The sequence below is a fragment of the Echeneis naucrates genome, chromosome 11 (genome assembly GCF_900963305.1).
Source record: "Echeneis naucrates chromosome 11, fEcheNa1.1, whole genome shotgun sequence".
Lineage (NCBI taxonomy): Eukaryota > Metazoa > Chordata > Actinopteri > Carangiformes > Echeneidae > Echeneis > Echeneis naucrates.
The window spans coordinates 8,844,248-8,864,131 of record NC_042521.1 but is presented as its reverse complement, the minus strand read 5'-3'; the positions used below and the strand labels follow the sequence as shown (position 1 = coordinate 8,864,131).

At 42.2% G+C, this 19,884-nt stretch overlaps 1 protein-coding gene across 1 annotated transcript in view; it reads left to right on the top strand.

The window, feature by feature from the left end:
• The first annotated feature begins 2,397 nt into the window (after positions 1-2,397).
• atxn1a (ataxin 1a) overlaps positions 2,398-19,884 on the top strand; it is an 86,787-nt gene continuing 69,300 nt past the window's right edge. The window contains exons 1-2 of the mRNA XM_029513621.1: positions 2,398-2,567; positions 13,882-14,023. The gene's annotated coding sequence lies outside the window, so the exon portion shown is untranslated. The remainder of the gene's footprint in view (positions 2,568-13,881; positions 14,024-19,884) is intronic.

Genomic DNA, 19,884 nt, shown 5'->3' with positions numbered 1-19,884 from the left:
GTAATATAGCAAATAGATATAATAACATAGCATTTAAAAGCCCTGGCCAAAAACGACTAAAAAGGTAATTATTCATAGTGCAGTATCCAATAAGTACGGAGTGAGTTTCCATTATAAGAGTTTCTTATTAAAGTGGATGACGGAGCTGAGGCAGTTGCCAAATTGCTGATTCAGCAAAACAAGTGGGATAAGCATAACGGACAGAGGATTTTCAGAATACATTAAGAAATCAATTTTCTTTGTCTCATGCCTGAGAACCCAGTGATTTGGTTACCGTATAGTAGAAAAACAGAATTAAAGGAATTAGTTTGTAATTAAAGAACCATGAAGGTAACCACACTTCCTGTTTCAACAGACATACCGGAATGCTAACGTTGGCTTTCCATCTTCAACCACCTTTAAACTTAAAACAAACAAAAAAAAAGTAAAATTTAATTGCATTGAAAGTGTTTTGAACTTATTCAAATTATTAAGATGAGCTCTGTAGTAGCAACTATGTTGGCTAGTTTTTGTGTGTTTTCTTTTGTGGGAGTGCGTACACTCATCAAATATACTTTTGTTTTGTGGGTTTTTTTTTTTTTTTTTGGGAGTTGAGATCTTTTTTTTTTTAAATGCACATCTCATCACTTTGCAAAGTGTCATCTTTCCAGTTCTCCCTATGGGTTCCAACACTTTTGGCCACATGGGGGCGACATTACACCGCACGTATGAATACAAGTGTCCTACATACAGCAGGGGAACTGTGGACTGCTGTTGGTGGATGTTGTCATCTTTCAAGCGATGTTGCTGCACATAACATTTAAAGAATGTCCTGTTTTCAGCAGTGGGAACATTGTATAAGAGTTAAAGGAATAGATGAGTCGTCTCAGTGTGGTGAGAGTTGTGCTCCCATGTGAATATTTTCTGTCACAGGTTCATACCTGTGGCTTCCCGCCTGTCAGTCATAACTGAACACATATTTTGGAAAAGGGGACAAAAGTCTTCTATTTGACTTCAGTTGTATTTGAATGGTGAACTTCTTGGTACTATGCTCTTACTGTAGGTAAAGGTAGAACAGCCCTCTCACTGAGAAATGTGTTTGATGAAATATCTAAAATAATTACAATGCTCTAAATGTCACACTAGGTGTGTTAACCACAGACATTTAGTCGATATGAACACACGCATAACTACACACATGCACTCATCTCTAGTGCCAAATTTTTATGAGCCGCGTTCATGTAAGATTAGTTAGGGGCATATTTTGTCTTTTGGTTTCGTTTGGCTCTCCTCAGAATGGTGCGTTTTTAAATAGCAACCATTAATCCTTATGAATTAGTTATCATTGCCAGTCTCTTGCCAACTTTCACACTCCAACATTCACACGATTGAAACAAAAGAGAAGAGGGGGGGAAAAAACAAAAACAAAACAAAAATCACATCCACGATTCGAGATGTTTCCACTCGCTGTAGTTTGTTGGAGTTGTGTACTCTTTATGTTGTCACAGCAGTGGAGGTTTATATTTTTTTCATCTTTACATCTCTCCCCCGTCATCTCGCTCCCTTTTTTCTAATTACTGCCAAGCTCTGCCGTTGGAGGATCAGTCGATCAATCAGCAGCGTTCACTTGCACTAGCACACATTAGGTCTGGTGTATGTGTGGCGTTAGAACATATGTAAATGTGGCGTCTGAATTATAAATGTGCAACATCCTCCATAAATTTTGAGCTTGTAGAACTTAGATATGAGTCAGAAAGTATTAAACTCCTTAAATGGCTTTGAGGCAGTGAGAAAAGTAGCTTTCTCTTGTATAATCTCTACGCGTGGAAAAAAACTATCCAAACATTTTGTCAGCCATTGTGCATGATTTTAAAGTTCATCGCAGCATTTTGTCCTTCAGTAGCAAGTTTTTGTGCTGAGAGTCATGAGTTGTTCTCTGTGCCAGAGAGCTGAGAGAGGCTTAGTAATAATTACGCCTCAAGTGGCTCTAATACAAATTTCACAGGGAGACAGAGTGGGGAGAGAAAGCAACAGAAAGTGTGAGACACAGAAAGGGATTAGGAGAGAGACAAAAGCCCAAGAGGAAGGAAAGGATTGGAAGGGCGTTCAGAATGAGAAAAGAGGGAGAGTGCACGAATGGGAAGAGGAGAGGAGGAATAAATGTGAGGATAAGAGAGAGAATGAGAGGGAGGGAGTACTTGTGAGAGGCTGAGGGACACCATGCTTGAAAATTCTCTCTGATCTTGGAGCCGTGGGACCAGAGGCGATGGAATACCCCGCAGAACTCTATTAAAATTCAACCAGCCTCAATAACGCGCTCAGTTATAATACAAAAAATGCCCCGCAAAGCTTAGCTCTCTCTGTTTGCTCTCTGTCGCACACACGGAACAGGAATGCGCATGCAAAAGACAAACAGATGCATTCACGCCCATCCACACACACACACAGGCTAAAAGTTGTGTTGTTGCTTTGCTGGAAGACACTTGAGGATAGGTGACATTCCCTTTGAACTTCACTTAGAGCAGCACAAATCTATAAATATAACCCACTTCAGCAAAGACGCCTTCATCTGAAACAGAGCTTTGAAGGTAAGTTGTCACAAAACTACAATACCCATGTGTGCTCAGTGTATTTGTTACTCATCTTTTAATAGTTTTCTATTTCTCAGTTAATTTGTGTCTACTGTCTGACGTGCGGCCGTGTACTTGTTCACAAGCTCCGGGGGAGTAATGAGATGCTACCTTGTTTAGCGACAGAAGCACAAAGCAGCCAGCATGTGAACGGACAACACAACAAGCTTACATGTTCAGATGTAAGCTGTATGAACATTGTTTTGTGCAAAGATTAAAGCTGCACACATTGATCTCCTGGCCTCCTGGGCGCTGGATAAGCAGGCTGTAAATGAGACATTGACAAACTATTTCTTTGTAAAGCTGAGCTCATGAACACGCTTACAAACAATATTTTACCAAAGTACACATCCAGCAAACACACAAAGCAATATTTTCCTTTATCTGGAGAGATCTTTTGGGCCAAAATACAAATGTAAGTCCCGAGGGAATACTGGGGTTCTTGAGTTTCTCCTTCAGTCCCACTGTGCTCGCTCGTTTATTGTGAAAACCGAAAACAGTGAGCTGGAGGTCATGAGTTCAGTTCAGTTTAGTTCCTTCTACAAAACCTTTGTGATCATATCTCTGCTAAGTTCTAATATTTAAAATTCCTTCATGTGGAAGTATGAGATCAAATGAGTTTTATTAAGAGTGCAATCTGCTTGGCACAGTGGCATTGTTGGAATACCAACGTCAAACACAATTTTGCACAATGCTCACCGAGCAAGACTGCATCAGAGGTGATGTCGCAACTAAACTAAAGGTACTCATCACAGCAACTTTATTTCTGAAATCACTCCGAGTTGAGTGAGTTTATAAATGTTAAGTTAACCTCACCCTGCAAGTTAAGAGGGCAGAAAGCAATGAAAATCTATGCAAATTGAATTTTTAAATCAAATTTTAAGCAAGAATGTCGTCTCTCCTTCTGTTTTGCACGCACTTACGTCAAGATAAAGTGACTCACCTTTTACAATTCTGCATAACTGGACTTTCCATCTGACTCAGACAGCTGATTGTTTTCATTGGTATTTATAGAGGGACACTCCACCCTCAGATACCTCATTCCAGGCTTTTGGCTGTAAAACTGTCTTTGCTCTTGAAATGGTGGTTTTCACGTATCTGCACAGGTCTGCCCAAATAATGTGAATCTGTTGTACATCAGTCGGTGAAAAGGGGCTAAGGGGGAGATTTTGGAGTGTGGGAAGAAAAAAGAAAGTGTGTTGTTGTGTGCGTACATTCAGAAATGGAGGGCTAATATAAAAACGGAACAGATAAAAGAGAGCGAACAACGGAAAGCGATCAAATACGACTGGCAGGGGCTGAAGAAATGTAAGACGTCAAATTCAATCTCCTAAATGAGATAAAAACATCTCGTTGCTTCAGACACTTTCTCTGTCACCCAGCAGAGGGAGTCCCCTTTGACTCGACTCGTCTGCTGGCTCCTCATTGGCTCTCGGCGGTCTTGTGTTGTCGGCGGCTCAGCCAATCGGAGGTCTTCCGGGCCACAAACATTTGAAGTAGTAACAATGCGGAATGTGCTGGCTCGGCATGAGCTGTCAACTGGAGCATGTAGTACTACGCTATATGTGGACGGAGGGAGGAGACGCGGAGCAGGAGGAGGAAGTGGTAGGCACTCGGTGACGGAGCAGTAATCTTACTGTGCGGCGTGCCAGTGCGTGTGCGTGTGCGTGCGCGTGCGCGTCCAGCAGAACTGACAGCTGGTCTGCATTGCCTAACATCCACAAATGTGCCCCACCCTCGGCCTCACCCTGTTGTGAGCGCACAGCTGCACAAAGTGCGTTGCTCTCTCACATCTGCGCTCTTGCGCAACTTGAGTTACACACAGAAATGCGAGGAATTACACAAAACACGTCGATGCCTACGCTTCAGACAGGCAGTAAGAGGGTTTGTCTTTTATACACAGACAGACATTCCTGGTTGGCCTTCTGTCTGTGCGTGTGTGAGTGACTGATATCAGCAGGGCGCACACACAATACCGTGTCTCACATTTTAGCCCTGACGGACTCTGCAGACTGTCTGCGTCCTCTGTGAAGCTGTGTCGATTTATGGAAACAGTTTATGGGCTTGGCACAGAAGTTTCAGCCAGCGGTGACCCAGGACTGGTTCCTTCTCAGCTGGGCCTCACCACCTGGTTCCTCCTTCCTGGAGGTATGTACTGTATGCCAGGAATCCCACTGACTCTCAGCTCTAAAAACAAATCCCAGTGTGGCCGTGTATCTGTAGACAGATACTATTTATGCAGATGATTGCATGTGTGTGTTTTTATTGGTCTGGCCGGCTGGCGGAAGAGTAAATCTTCACATTTGTACTCGAATGGCTATAAGCTTGTTGGTTATGGTTATTTCACCCACCTCGTTCGCAGCATGTATAAATATCTGAGCTGTGTCAGGAATAAATGCAACACATGCCTGTCGTCAAAATTAGAAAGTCGCCGTAGATATTGGTAGGAATACTTTTTGGCAATTTTTTTGTTGCTGTTGTTTTTTTAGTTCATAAGTAATTTACACATTCACTGAGAATATACACAAAACCGAGACTCGTTCCCAATCAGCTGCAGCTGATTAGACTCACTGGTGAAACATCAGAACGGCACACATACTGTGCATACATGATTACTGTAAAATGTACAGTAATCATGTATAGTTTCAATATCTGCATGCATGGAAGTGGAAAACAGAGAAATCCTAGTCCAGATGGCAAAGCAACAATCGGATGGATCATAATCTGGCCTGCTGACTGACAACATGTTTTAATGCAGGGTCAGCCACTGGAGGTCTGCTATTAATAGAATGGCCGGCAAGCACAGTCAGAAACAAAGGCACATACACAGATGCAAACACGAATGCAGGAAGTACAGTTTGAGATTCTACAGTACAAATCAATAGTTTTCTTTCTTGAAGTAATTGTGGTTTTTACCTGTGTGTTCAGAAAGTTAATGAGATGAACTGTCTAAAGTCTCTGATTAAGAGCAATCTGTGTGAAGAAAACGGCACTTAAAAGCACCGAAGGGACACAGTCAGACAGAATGTGCATGCTGGAAAGGTCAGAATAGGAAAATGGTTATGCTTACAGTGGCAGTGAAAATTAGATGGATGCGGTGTGAGGGCGAGTTTCCTGCTTTTTCAGCTCATTCCTACCAAACACCTTCTTCTTGGATAACGATGCTCAGTGACTACATTATAATTTGCTCTTCCTCACAAGACAGTCTATCATTTCCATCACGCTACGCTGATTCCCATCACTTTGATGAGGTTGGTGTCCCGTCCTTCAACCACCACGTGGGGTTCTTTGTCGTGATCTTTGCATGCAACGCATTGTTAGTTTCTTGTACAACACAGTACGTAAACGACACAATCCATGAATTAATCAATCGTTGCATTGTCTGCTGCTTTATCGGGACAATGTTAAGTGTGGATTATCATACAACGTGGCTCGGTCCAAATTGTGTGCTTTGGATGAGTTTTTGGCTTTATATTAAATAAAGCCTGCTGGATATAGAAACCAGTTAATGGTCCACAGTCAGGAATGAGATGTGTGATGCTATTCCAGCCAGTGTACTTAGAAGAATCTGCATAATTGAAAATCCTGAGAACTGGGAAATTAAAGCAGCAGTGATCTAAAAATAGGCAACAAAGGTTTGAATAGGAAGAAGAGACCCAATTGAAAATATTTACAATACATGTTTTTAAAATTCAAATCCCTCAGAATTTTTCCCTTCTGTTCAGTCTAATATCTATTCAGAATTTTTCTATAGATTCATATTAACCGATATGAGATACAGATATCTTATAACTCTCTATTCTAATTCCAATGTTTTATTCATATTTTATCATCTATTCATTCAAAGCTGAATTTAAAAAAAAAAAGAATTGACAGAATGACATGCTTTCCATGTTGAAACACACCCTACCAGCAAATTATGCAAGAGAAGCCAAGATATAGATGTACATACATGAAAATAATTATCTACTACAAAATATAGCTGCAGGTTATTGAAAGAGTGTCATGCTGCTCTGACTCAGGTTAACTGATGACTATGTGCGTTTAAAACCTTGGGAAACTGTTTCCGTGCCAAATCTAAGTGGGAACATTTTCCCACATTTTCTATAATACATAAATCCACATTCTCCCATACAAAGATAGAACATAAGCACACATAATCACATGATAACATCAAGTCATCCGGGATAAACAAATAGTCACAGACCAGGCAGAAACTTGATACTGGGACTCTCCCTCCTTTTCTTTGCTTATGATAGTGCCCAGACACGCACACAGAGAGACACGGTGATAAAGATTAATTGATGGAGTTTCAGAGTCTTTACAAGGACAATGTTTTCTTCTTCTTGCTTCTTGTGGTGATGCGTCTGGGGAAGCTGTTTGTTGACAACTACTTTATTGATTCAAGTTTTTAAAAGACTTCAAATTGAGTGTTTAGAATGTGTGCTCTGGAGGATGCTCGCGTTCGCTTGCACTAGACGAGCACAGCAGTCAGATAGCTTTGGTGGCAGAATGAAAGGGTGAGTGAGATTACAGCTACAGATGCAGCGGTTTAAGAGTCATTATTGAATTAGACCCACTAGGTTCTGAAGTGAATCAGCTCCCAGAAGTGAGAGCAAAAGCATTTCAACCTGCACTGACTACAAAGAAATGAGAATTGAGGTACTGTGTGGTGGATTTTATGTTCATAGACTAACTTCTCATGTGCCCTTTCACAATTTTAAATAACTGAACCAAGGTAAACTATGGTTTAGGTGTTCAAATTTACCGTTGTAAAATAACACCCAGGTGAACCTGAAATGCCCCCAGAGAAAAAGGGCTTCACTCAACTGGAATACCAACAAATGTGGATCTGAGAGAGCAGTGACAGAGCTAAATGAAACTCAACGTACCCAAGAGGGAAATAAACTCATTCAAAGATGAGAGGGAACTGGAGCAGAGAAAGGAGTGAAGTTACAGAGGGAGGCAGCTGATGGTAGTGGGGACACGATGGAAAGTGATAATGGTAGCGGTCAGAAGCTGAAGCCACAGAAGCAGTATTGATTAATGACCATGACGCATTGTGATCAATGCGTGTGGTAAGATAGGGCTTTTGCACTAGTGTGCTATCTCCTTGCTTCGCTCGTCCTCTAGCATTTACAGCAACAGAGGGCTGCAACTTGCCTCTTTTGTGACTACGCGTATTTGTCGTTTAAGTAAAACACAACAGCAGCAAACAATAACCACCAATGTAGAAATGAATGTCTTCTAATTCAGTGTTTTGTTCAACACAGTTCACGGTTAATGATCTGAGCACCAGCATCCATTTGAAAAAGTTTGGCGTTGAACAAACTGTTTGACATTGTATTATTTTATTTAGAACTGCTGGTATCAATATCCTAAATATATAAACATTGATTATCTAATTTGCTGATTATAATTTAATCAGATTAATCAGCTTGCCGTTTCTGGAGAAATACTTAAATACGTCTTTTATGCCACCTTTACAACAGACCAAAGGGACATTCTGCGCTCCTTTCTTAAACCTCCATCTCTGCTGTACTCCTTCTCACTGCTGTTGCAGACAGTGTCTCCTCACACGGTCATTTTCTTTCTCTGCTTGAACACAGTCAGGCCGTCGTACACAGCAAGGAGACAAAAAAATCAGACAGGTGGAGTGTAAGGTGAGGGCCACAGATTTGTCAGCTGCCTCATCTATTATCCAGCTGACTCCACGCTGACCTCAGACTTGGTGACTGCGCGCTGCAGAGACTTGTCATGATGGCGCTCATCACTGTTTGTACACATGCGTGTACGTCCCCTCCGCGGTACTTGTGTGTGTGTACTAAAGTGTGTTGGAGAGAGTCCCTTGTGTTGTCAATAATTAAAGTCAGTGCTTAGTAGGAGGAGAGCAACTCAGGCCTAACAGACATGGTTTAAACCCTTATTAAGCCAAGAAGGATGATGTGGTTGAGGAGCCATATTCATTTATGAGAGATGGAGGGTTGGTGGTTTTTCTTTTTATTTTGGGGTCTGGAGCAGAGAGATTTAAGAAATATCTGACAGCATGTGCTGAGAGAGAGAATGACAATAAAGGAGAATTAGGAATTGGATATGACCACAGATTTCAGTCTTAGGGAGTGCAAAGAGTGAAGCAAGAGTTCAGAATCTGTCTAAAAAGTATAAAAACACATGTCTGTGTGTCTGTAATACTTTCATTTACGGAGGCAGCCGTCTAATAATAAGTTCTAGGTCCAGAACTAAGATGCAATTATATTTTCATACAGAGGGAGCTTGGCTGCTAGACACAGACACACACACGCACACACACATGCAGGCACAGACTGACACAAACATATCACGACTCTTTTTCCAATATTCTTCATATTTTATCAAAGGCGAAAAAGTGTTATTTCTGATCTGCTGAAGTGAAGAATTGTTTTGGATGAGAGGTGAACCTCAAGGAGGTCCAGCTTCCTTCAACTGAAGCACTAAAGACTACCAAGACAGATTTGTTTGTGCAAAAGCAAGACCGCTGTGCATGCATGAATGTACGTGTGTGCATGTGTTTGGATTGTGCAGAAAGAAAGTGTGAGAATGAAAGATATTTCTGACCCTGAGCAACTTAAGTCTATGTTTCTGCTTTCCTACTCGGGATTTTTATATACATCACTTCAAGGCACCACAGATTACATCCCAAAATCTTCCTGCCCAGGACAGCCTGATTTAGTTGGCTGCTGCTAATACACAGATTAGGGAACTCTGTTTGCATCCTGATCTTCTCTGCTTCTTGCTCCCTTGTCACAGAATGGGGAAGGTTTGTGAACAGGTTAGCAAATTGCAGCCGTTCACTGTAGGATTACACTTGCAAGGGCAACTTTAAGCCTCTGTAATTTGGTTGTTAGAGAGGTGGTGTGAAAATAATGGTATATTAGTGAGCTTGTGATTGTTACTTACTGATGCTGCGGAAACTGGACCTTTTTTTTTTTTAATACGTAGACTTCAATGCAGATCATTTGTGGCTGAGAATATGGTTGCTTCACTACATGGAAAAAATGTTGGCAGCAACAGGAAACAATTAAACATAAAAAAAAAAAAAGAAAACAAAAAAAGCAAGTGAAGAAAGACACTCCGGGGTAGATTACACGTAATTAAATTACATTTACTCAGGAAAATTCTATACATGTAATTATAATATGTGAAGGGTACTTACCTTAGGGGTACTTCGACAGTTATTTGGGGGTAAAGGAATAGACATTATTTAAATGATTTAAATAAAAGGAAAAAATTGACATATTTTGTCAGCTAACATTTGACCAGCAATCTACAGGATGCGAGAAAACTATGCAAAGGAGCAAATATGAAAATAGTTCAAATATGTCAAATATGCAAAGGAAAAAGTGGAAAGAGAATAAAAATAGTGGATGTTAAGATGTAAATGTCGATTTGGAATAAAACTAAGAATAATAGAAAAGCATAGTAAAAAGTAATGGTTTGTCTAAATGTCAGTGTGGCTGAACTACAGTACTCAAACTTGAGCACAGCTGAAAACAAAAGCTCAGGATCACCATCATCATCTATTACTTCCAAATGAAAAGCATTTTCTATTCGGCAGCAAAGCAATGAATATGAATCAGGGATGCTATGTTTGCAAAGGGAATCTTACAGTATGACGGTATTTGGTGGGACGCTGTAGCAGCTGACCCTGGAACTGTACACACTTCCATGTCTGAGCAAAAGGGGGAGCAGTAAGCAGCTGTGAAACATACCATTGCCCTGAGTGGAGAGGGAACCGCATCAGTCTGTGAAGCTCTGAAATGTGAAGTGACAGCTGCTTTCAAAGCATACAGGATGAGCGTTCCTCTTCAACTAAGTAAGTCCTTGCTGGATTTTTGCAGAGAATATGAAGAGCTGATGCAGTGGCCTACTCTTTTTCCTGTTTATTTCACACAGGCCGAACAGGTCAGGCTCATAATTCACACTTAAATGAAGAAAATACAGTCATCTAAACCAGTATTTCTCAAATTGGGGCACGAGAGATTTTTGAAAAAATATATGTTAAAAATAGCAATTAATTCAAAAGCCCTTAAAATGGTTTAGTTTTAGTTTTAGTTTTTTTTGTTTTTTTTTTTAACCCTAACCGTTGGGGGGTACTCTGCTGGAAAAAAATAATTTACAGGGGATACTTCACTGAGAAAAGGTTGAGAACCACTGATCTAAACCCCTGAAGAGGTGCTGACTATACTATGTTTAGAGGCGTACATTTTTAATATTGTGTTACTCCACATCTCTGCTGTCCAATAAAGAAGAGATGTCCATGACGATTAAAATCTTTGAAAATCCCTCAAGGGGGGCTTCCAACGGCTGGTGGTGATTAATAATTTATCTACCTTAGTGCATGCTTTAAGTTCAATGTGTTATTTATTCATATCCCAGGTGAAGTGTCAAATCCCCTGTTTGTGTAAAGTTGTCAGGAAAGCGGATGACTCGTATTTAGCTGAATGTGCCTGGTTGACTGCTTTTTTTTTTTGCTCAGAACAGCTGTTAAAAGCAGACTATATGCTGTCATATGTGCATTCTTACATTTAAGTGACTGCAAAAAAAAATCCATTGACATTCAATACATGAGTCATTTAACCTTATAAAATAGCCATAGAGGTATGCAGCTTTAAAAAGGCCACACCTGGAGCTTTATTGTCCCTGACGATAGTGTTCACACTTGCTACAAATAACACAGGTACACTAGGGAGTAACCAGAAACCTCTAAAAATCTGCTCCTCCTTTGGGAGTAGTTCTTTATTGTTACTCAAGCGCACCATGAGCCTGTGCCAAACACACACACACACACACACACACACAGAAAGTATTTTCAATGTTCTTCTGAATGGCATATATCCTTCTAATGGCTACTTTGGCTGACATGCAACTGCTGACTCGACTCCTACCTGCATTTGTTCAGCTGTTAAACAGTTTAACCTGGAGCTTCCCATATGTAGGAGCTCTCACTGACCCACACAGAGAAGGTGTGTACCTGTGAATACACGCAGAGGGGAACAAGAGACGAGACTGGTGCAAGTACATGCTTGTTTGAATGCAAATGTGTATGTGTGTGCAGCCCTGTGAGCTGGCATGCCTTTAATTGCATCACTAATCGTGAACCATTTATTCAGAAGCGCGTGGTTGTCTGACACATGATATGACGATAACTTACATATTGTGACACTCCCGGAAGCACCGTAGGAACATATATCAAAAGTCCATTCAGCAGCAGACTGTGTCTCTTCATTTCTATGCATCCAGGCCACGGATGTAATGTTAGCCTCCTGGCACACAGGGCAGCCTACCTCTCTGACTCTTTGTTTGGCATACATGTGACATGGGCACAATAGAGCACTGCACAATAGGCCACTTATTGAGTGACTGGCTGGGAGTGGGACACATCCCTGATCGTCTGTCACTCTGCTGCCTCGTGCACCCTAACGCTCATGGTCAGTGTCGAGTTGCACTCTGCTGGGACGAACAGGCAGAGATGGTCATTGCCATATTGGAAATCTGGGAGAGGTCATGGAGGTCAGCGGTATAAAAAAATCTGGGGGGTGGTGGTGTTAACTACTTTAATGTTTGCTTTATCAGGCGATTCTTTAATGGTGACTTAATCAGTTGATCTAAACACTGTCAGCAAAAATATCTTAGTAAGCTTTGTGGTTGATTTGATCATGTGCTTTTTTATAGTTCATGTTCTAATAAACACAAGAGCAGCTGCACATCACAGGCTTTTTAAAATGTCCAAATATGTTAGTGACTCACAGACAACCAATTTAATTCATCAGCTTTCAGTGAATTAGCAATACCTGAATCATGTCACATCACAGGCGCATAAATGGCTTTGATCAACATGTTTTCTTATTGCACATGCCACCCAAAACATGTGATATCTTATGGGAGTTTACTTTTCGCATAAACAACAGCAACTAGTGTTTCAAAAAGTAAATGTACATTTTCAAATACGTCTTAGATATTTGCTGTTTTGACTCTGTAATGTTTAATACTTGGATAATGGTACTGTTATTCTTTTTTTGATTGACTCATCATCATTAATGGATTAACATGCAGCATTTATGTAGTATATGATGGATATGGTCTACTGAAACAAACCATATTCAGATTTTATGTTTTATTTACACAATCTTAATTCTTACATGCAAAATCTTATCACCTAATTGCTGTTATGCAAAGTGGAGAAGCAGCACTAAATACAAACACTCAAATCAAGCCTTACCTTAAAACTACCAGGAACTCACCGAGTTGCTGCTGAGATGTCCCTTAACGGGAAAAGTTCTGCTGCTGGCGTGGGCTTATTTATATTCAGTATCAAACGTTCCTTATGATAAAACTTAAAACAACGACGACTATTGTTTAAAAAATAAATCCAAGCTCTTATTTTCTGCCTCTCTCCACAGTGAGAAACACAGATTATTCTGTTAATACTTATCAGACCACACTGAAGCTGATTATGACATGTGTTGGCTGTGTGCACTGCTCTGTCACATTTTGTGTATGAGTGGCTTACAAACTGCTCCATTTCTGCCCCCCCCCCTCTCTCTCCCTCTCTCCCCTCTCTCCCCCCTCTCTCTCCTCCTCTCTCTCGCCCCTCTCCCTCTCTCTCTCCTCCCCTCTCCCTCTCCCCCCCCCCTCTCCTCCCCTCTCCCTCTCTCTCCTCCCCTCTCCCTCCCTCTCTCTCCCCCACTCTCCCTCTCTCTCTCCCCTCTCCCTCTCTCTCCCCCTCTCTCTCTCTCCCCCCTCTCTCTCTCTCTCCCTCTCTCCCCCCCTCTCTCCCCCCCTCTCTCCCTCCCTCTCTCCCTCTCTCTCTCCTCCCCCCCCTCTCTCTCCCCCCCTCTCCCTCTCTCTCTCTCTCTCTCTCTCTCTCTCTCCTCCCCTCTCTCTCTCTCCCTCCCCCCCCCCCCCCCCTCTCTCCCTCTCTCTCCTCTCTCTCTCTCTCTCTCTCTCTCTCCTCCCCTCTCCCTCTCTCCCTCCCCCCCCCCCTCTCTCTCTCCCCCCCTCTCTCTCTCTCCCTCTCTCCTCCCCCCCTCCCCCCCTCTCTCTCTCCCCCCCTCTCCCCCTCTCCCTCCCCCCTCTCCCTCTCTCTCTCTCCTCCCCCCCCTCTCTTCCTCTCTCCCTCTCTCTCTCTCCCCTCCCTCTCTCCCTCCCTCTCTCTCCCCCCCTCTCCCTCCCCCCTCTCCCTCTCTCTCTCTCCTCCCCCCCTCTCTCCTCTCCCCCCTCCCTCCCTGTGGAGGTGGGGGCAGAGAGCTATTAGCAGTGCGCTGCAGACATCATTAGGAGGGGAGACGCTTTCCGCCGTCAGCGCCGTCACAGCCGAGCAGGGGAGCCCTGGCAGCACGGAGAGACACAAAGTCAGCAGCCCGTCACAGCAAACAGTAAGTCCCCCCCCACACACACACCACCTCTCCTCCTCCCCCACAGCGCCACATTTCTTTCCTCCTGTGTGCCACTTTCGTCGGTTTTCGGAGCCGTGGGGAGAAAATGGCTGGAAGAAGCGGGCAGGGTGGCGCTGACGCTCCGGTTTACTTCAGAGCCGTGGAAAATGTTTACTTCGCCTTCATGAGCTGTTTTATAACAGTTTCTTTTTGTTCCGAAGTGGAAACAGCAGAGGGGTGCGTTGTTGTCATGTCGGATCTTGAATGCAAAGTAGTGTTTAAGTGGTGAAAAACTAGGGGGGGGGGGGGGGGTCGGGGGATCGGTCGGATTGTGACCGAGCTGGGAGCGCGTCCGCCGGGCAGAGCTGCTGTCGGCGCTCCGCTGTACTTCCACTAACTGCGCCACTCGTCCTCGGCTCTTTGCAGACTCTTTCTCGGCGGTGAAACACCGACGGACGCCGATAAACAGCGCTGCCTCCCGGCGCATTTCTCCTCTTTTCAACTCTCTCTTCCCTGACAAGGACTGTCAAAGCCGATCTGTCCATTTTTTTTTTTCTTTTAATAGTTTTTTTTTTAAGCCTACGTTTCACCATCGCGGAAGTGTTTTCTCCACATGAGAGAAAAGACGAAGAACTAAAAACCACATTCCCCGCAATGTAGCGAAAACATAGTTTCTTCCTCTTTGACATGTTCCGACAGTTTATTATTATTATTATTATTATTGTCTTTCCGTATGTAACGCGTTACTTGAGTGTCTAACACAGTCAGCTGGTTGTAAAGGACATCGGGTTTGTGATGTCATTCATCCGAGCCCGGACCATTATATAACGGGACTGTAGGGAAGCCTGTGATAGCGGGGCTATTTTTACTCTGTTTACACCTCCGAGTTGCACTCCGAGTAGGTTCGGTGTGATGCTTCACCCACATTTCCGATGGATTGAATGAGACCAGGTCAGATCAGATGATGAGAGACACAAATCTGTAATTCTGCACAAAGCCTGTGCACCCCCCCCCTCCTCTCTTTTTTTTCTGCTGGCATCTGTTCAGTTGTATGTACAGTGTGAACAGAAACGACCAGCCAGTTTAACTTGTTGATTATGGCCCATCTTTGCCTTCAGTTCTTCCAGTGGAGGAATGAATGATCGTCCTACAGAGAGCTGCCAGTGTATGAGTGGAGAGTTGGAATATCCATGTAGTTCTTGTAGTTTATAAAAAAAAGAAAAAACCTTTGTGTTTTCTTGTAGCTAATTATGCACAATTAGGTCATTTAGTTATTTAAAATAAATAAATACACAAGTGCTGTAATGCAGGTTGTTATTGCATTGTGTGTGTGCAAGCTTCTAGGTCTGTGGGAGTTAAATGAGTTGCCCCCCCCCCCCCCCCCCCCCCCCCCCCATAAACACTTTTCTATGAAACATTAATTTATTTTTGATTATTCACTGATCCTTCCTGTTAAAAGGATCTGAGTTACACACAAATATGGTGATATGAGCTTGTGTGTTGGTCATAAATCAGCTCCTCTGCCACTGATATTTGATGTGGCTTCAGTACATGTGTGAGTATATGTCTGAGGTTAGTAACAATTTCTGTGAATAATGTAATTCAGGGCACATTTATAAGGTGCTTCACATTTAATGATGTGTCATTCCTGTATTTTTACACATACAGCAACGTAAGCGATGGTGCTAATTATTGTCTGCTTTTTTTCCCCTTCAGTATCTGAAAGGTTTCTAGCAATCAGTGTAGAATATATATCCTATATATAGTGCAGTAGCGTAGTGTTTTAACAGCTGAAATCAATAACATCAAGGAACAGGGCAAGTCTATGTAGTCTTGAAAAGATGGATGAGCGGTTGATGGGGATGATTTGTTCATATTCTCGGGTGTGAGTAACAATGTGAACTGAGTAATTCCTAAAAACAATAATGTGTCTTAGGGAAATGATTGATAACAATATATAGTTTGAAGGTGACAAGGTGCTAAAGGATGTTTAATGTTGTATGGTAAATTGTGACGAGGAGGGAATATATCAAATGGAGATGAGACGATAAAGCTGGTATTTGGGGTTTTAATCCACTTCTGAAGCTTTATGGATTGGTGCTGTCAAAACTTTCACCAACGCTTTCATTTTGAAGAGAGGACCTCTGATCATTAGAGATATTAAGGCCGTGGTATTTACATAACTGTTTTGTACTAGGAGTTTTACTGCCATATTGTAGTATACAGAGACCTTGAGTTGTTCAGTTCTCTACAGACAGCAGGTCAGAGAAAGAAGCAATGCAGCAACTACAAAATTAAGAAGGAATAGCTAAGCATGACCTCTGTAACAATAGATGTCTTGGTGTCTCATGATGAGGAGTGAAGGGACCCAGTGTTAATCCCTGTTGGATACCACTAGATGGTCTTTGAAATTGTGATCTTTTAATGTTCAGCATTAGAGAGAACCTAAAGGTAAAAATAATTGGCAATACCACAATAGAATTATTAGTTGTGAGGGACTTTATTCAGGCTGAGGGCATGGACCACAGTGAGCTGCACTATGAATTTGAATAGGGCAGTTTTGGAGCCTTGACAGATATTGCCTTGCAGATGCGAGTTAAGCTGAGTGGAAACAGCACATTCCAGGATTTTAGACAGGAATCTCAGGGTTGGGGTGGAACAAAAGTTAACTCGGTTGTTTTCAGCGCTCTTTCTTTTAGGATGGAGGTTGACAGCGAACGTCTGGCTGTCTAAAGGCTGGTGAATACATGGTCAAAGGAGAGTTGGTAATAAAAAGGGTGGAGAATGCAGATGCACACCTTTACACAGCGGATTAATGGTGTCTTGTCTGGATTTTAAACATCATCAATGACATGACATGATGTACAGTTGTTTGAGCAGGAAATTAGTTGACTGTTAAGAAAACAGCACAGTTGGGCTCCAGGGAGTTTTAAAAGAGAGCAACAAATGTTTTGATTAAATCCCCAAGTATAGTAGGTTCAATATTTTTTATTTCTTTAAATTCAGGACTCTGTCTGGCTTTAAAGTAGGGAAGGAACAAACTATAATACTCTATTGTGCGATCATGCCGCTGTGAATCAGGGTGCCTGTTCAACCCACCCACCACCCACACAACACGCACACACTCAACCACGCGCACGCACCACACTTTACAACTGCCACCATAGCCTTTGATTTCAGCCGCCACTCACTTTCAAATGGTAATGAGAGGCAATTAAACACCAATGTGTCCTAATCACAAGCCATTTCACTGAGCCTGGCTCATTTTTCAGAGCCATATGTGCACACCGACCCACACACTCAAATGCACATGAATACACACATCTGCTAGATCGTGGTGTTTTCTTTGTCTTTGGAATTTGCTGCCTTTGTAAGGAAAAGAGGCAAAATAGTGCGTTAGTGTGTTTGGTTGAGAGAGACATAAAAAGATTTACAAGTAATAGGGGAGACATTTCAGTGTTAAAATCATTTGTGAAAGAAATAGTTTTATTCTCCCACCTGCAGAGTGAGTAATGAATGAGAGGTCACCACAGACAGGGCAGTGGGGTGGAAACACATATAGACACCCACCTCTTAGAATCTGAAATGGCATGTCCTCATATCCCTTGGCATATTTAGAGTCTACATGGGTGTTCCTATATGCCTTTGCTCGCATTGTCCCCTGCCAGATGATTGCGTCGTCTTGCGAGCATGCATTAAACACAACCAAACTCTGATCTGCACTGAAGTCTAGAAGTCTTCAGTTGGGATCACTAAAGCAGAATTGGCAGTCAACAGTATTTAAATCACGCTGCGCGAAATAAGATGTACAATACGACTTTCAGCTTTTATCTTAGATCAAAGTTGCCACAATGGACCTGACTGCAGACTTAATCACAGCGCAATCATGCTGCAGGAAGCCACAAGAAGACACAAACTTTTGTTTCTAATAATATAAATGTATGTAGACTTGTATTCATCTGCACCCACCTCTGTCTTTGGAGATAACAGCCAAACAAATGGCACACACATGATTAAGATGTTTTCAGCAAGACATTCTGTTCTGCATGTTGATTTAACATTCTTCTCCAGTTTTCTCTCTCCCGCCTCTCTCTCTGATATTGTTTTCCATGTTTTATGTTACTTTCACACTCAAACTGAATGTTTGATCCGGGATAATCCTTCATCCTTGGTCCTCTCTTTTTACACCAAAAGCATGAGATGCACAAAGAATGGGATATTGGAGCGGAACAAAAAAGACTGTGTGTGAGGGGAAATTATTTAGAAAAAGTAATGCCTGGTGGGTGGGTGGGGGTGGGGGCAGATCAAATGATTGAGCTGTCTGGTTGAACCATGCAGTGTGCTCAGAACTTTTTTTAGCATTTTCTTTTATCCTTCTCTATTCAGGAGTACACTGAGTACACATGTATGCATACTACAGAAAAAAAGTGCACACTCGCACAGAAAACGTGTCTATTTTTTTTAAGGGGAACAATGACAGCTTTTTGTGTTTAGGTGTGAAAAAAACATTCCACTGTCTCTCATTGTGAGTGTGTTGTAGTTTTCAGACTGCCGTCTTGAGGTAAGTTGGCAATTCAGCAGCAATGGCAGACACTTGAATCTGCAATTCATCTACAGAAAGTGAAAATGAGGCTGTTGTAAAGGTCAATGAGGCCACTTGTTAATGGTCTTGTTAATCACTGTACTTTAGTAATGCAGTTGTTGAAGTCACTTTAGTGGTGTAAGTCAATGAAAACATCTATCATACCATTCATACCTTCAGAGTGTATTGCTGCTTCGTTCATCAAACATACCTGTGGATTTCTGACTTAATTCTATGTCTTAATTGTAAAGTGGCATTCTAATCAATATCAATCTTGTGGATGGCCAGGGCAGTCCCAGTGTCTGAATGAAAGGGTGGGAGAGGAGGGGGGGGGCTCAAGCCATCCTACAAATTTGTGTTACACTGTCGGGTCGATAAGCCGCTGCATGGCTCAATAACCATGTGAAAAAGGGAAGCTGGCTTTAGGACTTAAGTCAGCCGTGTGTTGGCTTTGGCTCTGTAATGGCTGCCAGAGTAGCTGACATGATGTACAGTTCTGTATGTGCCAAGCAGGTTGCTCTAAAGGGCTAAACTGGATTGAGCTCCAGAGTATATGGTGTTTAAATGATGACAGAGTGCTCATGTGGGCAAACAACAAGCTACAAATGTGAGTTCCTGCACAAATTTGAACCTGAGCAAGTCATCAGATCCTCAGAGATGTTTAATAAACTCTCTGGAAGGATTTCTGTGCCAGATGCGTCAAATATGATATGTCGTGTAAATCATCATGCAATAGTTAATTCAGAATGCTCCTCCTGTGATCTCAGCTTTGATTCATATTTGATCAGATTCCAAGTCAAGCCTGGTTGAGAGGAAAGGATTTTCAAATGATGGCCTTTCAGATTTTAATCCAGTTTTGGATCTTAAATTGTTACTCTCCAAGCCCCTTTTCTAAATACTATTTCTACACATTTTTTTTACTTCAGAAACTTTTGATGTATAATGCACTCTTCTTCCTCTGCTGTAGTCATCATTCCTTCTCAATAAATACTTGATTTTAACTCTTCTCTTCTTCTAGCCCAGCCTTCTCTGCCTTATCCTTATCAGAGTCAGTAGATGATTACGGAGGGAAGTTGACACTGACTGGCAGTCAGACAGCTCCTGCAGGCTTCTCTTCCCTGTAGAGCTGGGGACAGGCTGGGGGACAGGCTGGGGACAGGGATAAGCAGACAACCTGGGACACATTCAGACACATAGTGACGAAGAAGAGAGATGGCAGAACAACATTAGCAATAGAGGGGCTATAGATATTGCCTATATTGAGGCAAATTTTCTCAAA